Source organism: Arachis hypogaea, chromosome 18 (genome assembly GCF_003086295.3).
Source record: "Arachis hypogaea cultivar Tifrunner chromosome 18, arahy.Tifrunner.gnm2.J5K5, whole genome shotgun sequence".
Lineage (NCBI taxonomy): Eukaryota > Viridiplantae > Streptophyta > Magnoliopsida > Fabales > Fabaceae > Arachis > Arachis hypogaea.
This window is the reverse complement of record NC_092053.1, coordinates 133,945,963-133,952,744: the sequence shown is the minus strand read 5'-3', so window position 1 is coordinate 133,952,744 and position 6,782 is coordinate 133,945,963.

The following is a 6,782-nucleotide window of genomic DNA, read 5'->3' as shown; positions in this document are numbered from 1 at the left end:
CCACCTTAGGTGACCGCTTCCTAGATGTTGAAGCGTTCCTATCTAGGAAGGTTACGGCGGGCAGCTGGGGTTCTTCTTCCACGAGTTCTCGACCTAAGTAGATAGTTTGGAGCACGGTAGTAGTGGTCGCAACTACCCACGCGTGCTTTGAGGGGTCATACTCAGAAGTTACCCTCGGGGGCACTGCGTCGTCTCTATCCGCTGTACCATGTTCCTCTGGTGACAGTATGGGAAAAGAAAGGGAGTGGGAACCTAACGTCTCAGTAGGAGTGCTATGCAAGACCTCCATATCCATCTCCAGCCCACGTGCGGGATTTTAAAAAAAGGAGCGTATAACATGGCATGTAATATGCATCTTTCTTGTAAAACATGTGTGCAAAAAAAGGAAAGCATATAGGAAAATAGAAGGATAACATCTTAAGTAACATCAACATAATCATAATTAAATCTAAAAAGAAAAACATAGAAATCAAACTTTCATTCGTGCCTTCTCCTTTCTTAATTTATAACTTTTATGGAGGGTATTGAGCTCAAACCGGTATAAGTGAGAGTCCCCTTCCCTTACCGAAGGTTCTTATCCCAAACGTTTTGGCGATCACCTTCCCTTACCGAAGGATCATTCCCTCGATTCAATTTACAATTAGGTTGTTTAAACATACACGAGAGAAAAATCATATAAGAAGAGATCATGCAAGAAAAGGGACGATTGTGATGATAAAGGGATATATGAAAATCATGAGACTCTAGCATGTGTATGGATTTTCTAATTAAAAGATCTTGGTAATATAATAGCATGGATTGAAAGAGGTCCTATCAAAGTGCAGAAAGTAAGGCATTTTAAATAATTGCACAAAATATTAAAGAAATTATGTATTCTCGATCCTAAAGGAATAATATAATGGTGCAAACAATCATATAGGTGTACATAATAAGAATAGAGTATATTAAATATTTGAATAAAATATTTAAGAAAGCATGTACTCTTGACTTTAAAGGAGTAACAATAACATAATGATATGCACATAATAGAATAGGGTATATTAAATATTTGAATAAAATATTTAAGAAAAGCATGTACTCTTGACTTGAAAGGAGTAATAATAACATAATGATATGCACATAATAGAATAGGGTATATTAAATATTTGAATAAAATATTATAAATAATAATATAATAATGTAAGAGATCACACATATGCATATAATAGAATATGGTATGTTGAACAAGACAGTATAAGAAGGCATGTATTCTCGGCCCTAAGGGAATATTAATATAATAATATAGGAGATTGAATAAGCATTATAAGAAGGCATGTACTCTCGACCTAAGGGAATATTAACAATATAATCATATGAAAGAGCACAAAATGAGTATAGTGAATAATTGAATGAACATCACAAGGAGACATATACTAATGATTCAAGAAGAAATGAATGACATGGTTGACAGACATGATCAACATGATGAGTGAAAGATAATTAATGCCATGATAACATTCGTGAATGGAAGAAAATAAAAATGGAACATAACACATGCCAAGCATTTTAAAAACATAATTCCCTACTCTTTTTCCTAAGGCTTCTTTGAGCTTGCCTCTTGTGTTTGCCCGCAGAATATTATTTCTTTGTAGAGAGAGAAGGGAGAGGATTAGTGTTTGAGAGGAGTAATTTTTCTACCTATGTGTGCTCCCCTATTTATATACATTTGGGGATAGGGTGGTTGGGATATTTTAAATTTCAAACGAAGGGTGGTTACTAGGTTCTTATCCAAAAATTCAAAATTTTAAGCTTATCTCCCAACTGATTTTCAAATTTCGAATTTAACTTTTGGTTTCTAGAAGGGGTGGTTGTTACAGCAGGTTTGTTCATTTACAAAGGTCTTTACTTGATAACTTGTTGGAAATATCCTCTTGGCACTGTATATTTGCCAAGGACAGTGCTCATCGTAGCATATAGCCTTTGATCTTGTAGAATCACAAGGAGCAAAGAATATGCTCCTTCCAAATGTTGATATTAAACTTTCGGACAGCCTTCCTGAAATGGTTGAGAGTCTCAAACTCCATCCCCAACTCCAACCACACCTGGCTAACCGGGGCATCAGCATTGCTCTGAGGAAAAACTGGAGTCTGGTCAGTATCTTCGTCACTTGCTATTCTATGCAAGTCCTCTGACTCATAGCAATAATGTCCAGGATTTTCATCAGAAAAATCATCCTCATCAACTGGGACATAGAAGGTTGGCGGCTTGTCCGGATCAGAGTTCGGGATGAAGGATTGCCCCAAAGGGGGAGGCCTCCTAGTTGATCTCCTCTTGTTCACCTTTGGTCATCCATCAACCTCATTTGAAGGATTGCTTTGATTATTTTGGGGAGTCCAATTGGAACCAGAGGGTGGGCCTGACTCAGGGATTGATTGTGAAAGTGGATTCCTACACGGCTGTGGGATGTATTGGGTCAGTTGTTCAGGTGCAAGAGGTTCAGAAACATTGGCTTCAGAATGCGGGGATGGATATGAACAATCAGTGTGTAGTGGTTGCTGATCTTCTTCAAAAGGTGGCTGGAAAGGTTGGGACTGACTTGATGGTGGTTGATTTGGTAGGACAGGTGTTGAGGGAGGCTAAGAAACCTGTCCTGCTTCATGGGATGATGATAGTGGTGGATCTGCTGTCTCTTGGGGCATACTGACACTGTCCAGTATTTGGCCTCAACTTCAGCCTGTTTATTTTCTTCATGGGCCTCTTCCTTGATCTGGGCCTCACCCCTTCTTTGGTCCTCTTTCACAACTTGCACATGACCTACAATTTTAGCATCGTCATCATCTTCTACTACTAGCAATCTTCTTTTTAGACTCTTCTTAGGAGTTGGAACCCTTTTAGCACATGTCTTTATTCTCATTTTTGATGGAGTCATATTCTTCTCCTCAACTAACACAGGCTGATCCACGGATGCTCTGTATAAACATTTATTTTGTTACTATTCTTCACGGTTGCCTCATAGATTCTAACTATGTCCATATCAACCCTTAGGTCCCTCAACCCATCATCAAACTCCTTGCCAGGTTCTAGCCAATAAAAATCAGTAATAGACGTATATCCAATATCCTTCAGCAAATTAGATATGAAAAAACGATTGAGTGTATTAACGATAACCCTCTTGATTTCTGTGACTTCACCACCAGTATAACTAACCTTCCCACACGGTCCTCTCGCAAACCGTCCTCTATGATTAATACACAATGTTATATGGATGGTGGCCATTCCTAGAAGTGAAATTAATCATCACAAGCTAAGAAAATATTGTATATAACTGTAGCTCACACAAACCCTAAACCAACTTTTCTAACAATTCTCAGCAATTACAGGATTTGATAAGGTAATAGAATCTGTTTGACTAGTGGCAATGACATGAAATTAATCAACAATGGCAATGGCATACCTCTGTTTTCTGCGGACCAAAGGTAGTGACCTATGCGTTGTCGACGACGAGACCCCTGGGTTCGAGCTTTGCTCGATAATCTTTACAGTTCTCTCTATTACGTATTCGTGCTGAAGGCTTCGTACTTCTCCGGACGTCTTGTCCGAGTTGGGGATGACGGCGACGAAACCCCTGGTTTCAGGGTCTTCGCTTCGGAGTGCTCCACACGTCTTCTCCGAGTTGGGAACGAAGCGCCGACAATGATGAACTTCTGCTAGGGCACAGTAGATTCTCCCGCGAAATGTTCTTCAATCTCCAAACCCTTAGTAAAAAAAAAAAAAACGTTTAATTCCACGTAGATAGGGCTTTGGATGGTTGGAGTGCCACGTAGGTTCGTATAAGCACGAAGCAAGTACCAATCCAAGGCAGGGTACTTTTGTCACACAGAGCGCATCTTGCATGGGTACAAAATCAGTTTCAGTCTACTATATGTCAGCGTTTTCATCTTTCATGGGTACAAATGGTCATTTATTCTTTTGAATTAATTAGGTTTATTCATGTTTAGTTGGTCTGAGATGTAGTCCATTATTCACATTATTCACAATCTCTATTGTCTACCTAGCGAAATTATAAAATAAATTTTTATTTAGTTTATTTAGTTCTTGTTTTTATTCTCAACTTGTTTCATTTTATTGTGTCTAGCTTTTTTGTTAAAAAAAATATTACGCATCCAAGTTTTTTTATGAACTAAGTCCAATCAAGTTAAATAATAAGATTTAGAATAATACTAGGCATAACTAATTTTTGTTATATTAGATTAACTTAATTAAACTTTGTTAACAAAAAGATTTGAATGCATAGCATTAATCAAAAAAAAAAAAATCCAGTTGTGTATGTATGTGCATCATATATATGCTTGCATGTTACAGACAGTTAAATACAACCATGATAGATATGCACTAAAATTAGTCATCATTATAAAATATTATTAAAATATAAAATATATATTAAAAATAAATTAAATTTTATATATATATATATAGTTTAATTACTCTATTGGTCCTTGTAGTTTCGTGAAATTTTCAATTAGGTCCCTATACTTTTTTTTTTTTAATTGGGTTCCTACACCAATTTTTTTTCAATTAAGTCGGTCTTAATAGTAATTGGCTTAATTTTATAGGGACCCAATTAAAAAAAAAAATTGGTGCAAGGACTCAATTAAAAAAAAACTATAAGAATCTAATTAAATTTTTTTTGAAATTATAGAAATCAGCATAATAATTAAACCTCTATATATATATATATAAAATAACTAATTTTAGTGAGTAAATAATATTTTTATTATAAACATAATTGCATCTAGCGATTCTTCTTTCATAAATGGAAACATGTAGATGACCTGACAAGTAATATATATATATAATGTTGATATTCTATTACTTATGTCTTCCAGAATTAAGTGAAGAGGAATAATGTTAGGTAGACAAAAAAAAAATTATTAGAATTTGTTTTATTTAGTATTAATTAATTATTGTAACAATTAATGAATACTAAATAAAGTAAATTATGGTTGTTTTTGGCTGATTTTCTTTAGTTACCAAATATTTCTGTTCTTTTTTTTTGAAAACTTAATTAATTACTTTATTGTATTTTATTTGTTAATCACAGTCTAGAATAAAAAGAATAAACTAACTTGAGTTAATTTAATAGTTAATTTATTAATTTATTTAAATAATTGTTAAAAATTTAAATCCTGCCATGTGTATGTAGTAACTCATTGATCAACAATAAACATTTAAATAGAACTCAAATTTTGCATTTAATTTGTCAGATTAAAAACACCATAAAAAAAATATGGAAAAGACGATCTGGTACACAATTTTAGTGTTAACATACGTTAGAAAAAGAGCTGCACCCAACACTCCTAAATATGCGTAATTTTTTATGACCTCCTGTTTATGTTACAGTTGAATCTGCAGAATTTTGGATATAGTACATGCACACATGACTGAGAGAAAAGAAATACTAGTGTCAAGTCTTTACATACTAGGTGTTCTCAACTTCTCATAGTTTGGGATATTGCTTTTGCTTGGATACACAAGGGTTAACATACATAAACACATACATTATTGTGAAAACGATAAATTAAAAAAGGTGAAAACTCAACTTTATGTAAAGTTGATAACTGAGAGTTATTAGATAAAAATTTAGTCAAATTAATCAAATTATCTAATGACTTTGATCTATCAACTTCATATGAAGTCGACTGCACTTGAGTTTTCACCATAAAAAAAATACACTATAACTATTTTGACCATAGTTATAAGAATTGAATTGGAATTGTTAAGTTATTAATTTATTAGTTTATTAATTCAACCGATAAATCACTAGTTTAACTGATAGAATCGGTCTTATATAAATAAAAAATGGTAAAAAAACTAAAATTAAAATTTAAAATATATATCTTCACTAATATTTTAAAAACAATCAAGTTTTAACAAATTATAATCAACAAGTTATAATTTAATTATTATTAAATAAATATATAAAATTCTAATATTTTTCATGATAAAAATTTTTTAATTTTATTTTGTTATTAAAGTATTTTTATATTTATTATATTGTTATATACTATATGTATTTATTAAAAAATAATATTAATAAATATCGTATAATCATAAAAAATAATTTTACTGTAATTAATAAAAATATTTAATATTTTTTATTTATACATATTTAATAATATTTATATTAATAATTATAAATAATAAAAAATATAATTAATTTAAATATAAGTGAATATAAAATTAAAATAATATCTACAAAAATGGATAAATCACACAAACAAATTAGATAATAGAGATTAATATTACACCAATGTCCTAAAATGAAATAGGTTACATGCATGTTATAAAATAACTTTATGGAAATCGAATCAACTAAATTCGATTTACATGTATGTGTTGCAGAAGTAGTAAATCAAATCAACTTAATTTGATTTACTATTGTTCCCTGTAAATCCAATCTTCCGTGTGTAAGGCCCAAAATGGTTTTCCAAAAATGAGTGATCAAAAAGATCGAATCACAATCCGAGTAATCAACTGCTTTTTTTATAAAATCTGCTCCCCCTAACTGTGAATTGAAGCTGGCTGAAAGCGTGACAGGCCAGCTAAGCCGGCATAAATTGAATTAGATAGATTCGATTTACATAAAATTGAATTTGAATTTGAACATGCATATAACCATTCTTCATTTAGGACAATTGTGTAATATTGAACTGCATTTATTTTATCTATGTATTTTACCCTAAAAAAAGTATTATGCGATTTTATTATATAATTAATAATTAGCATATGAAATAACAAGGAAT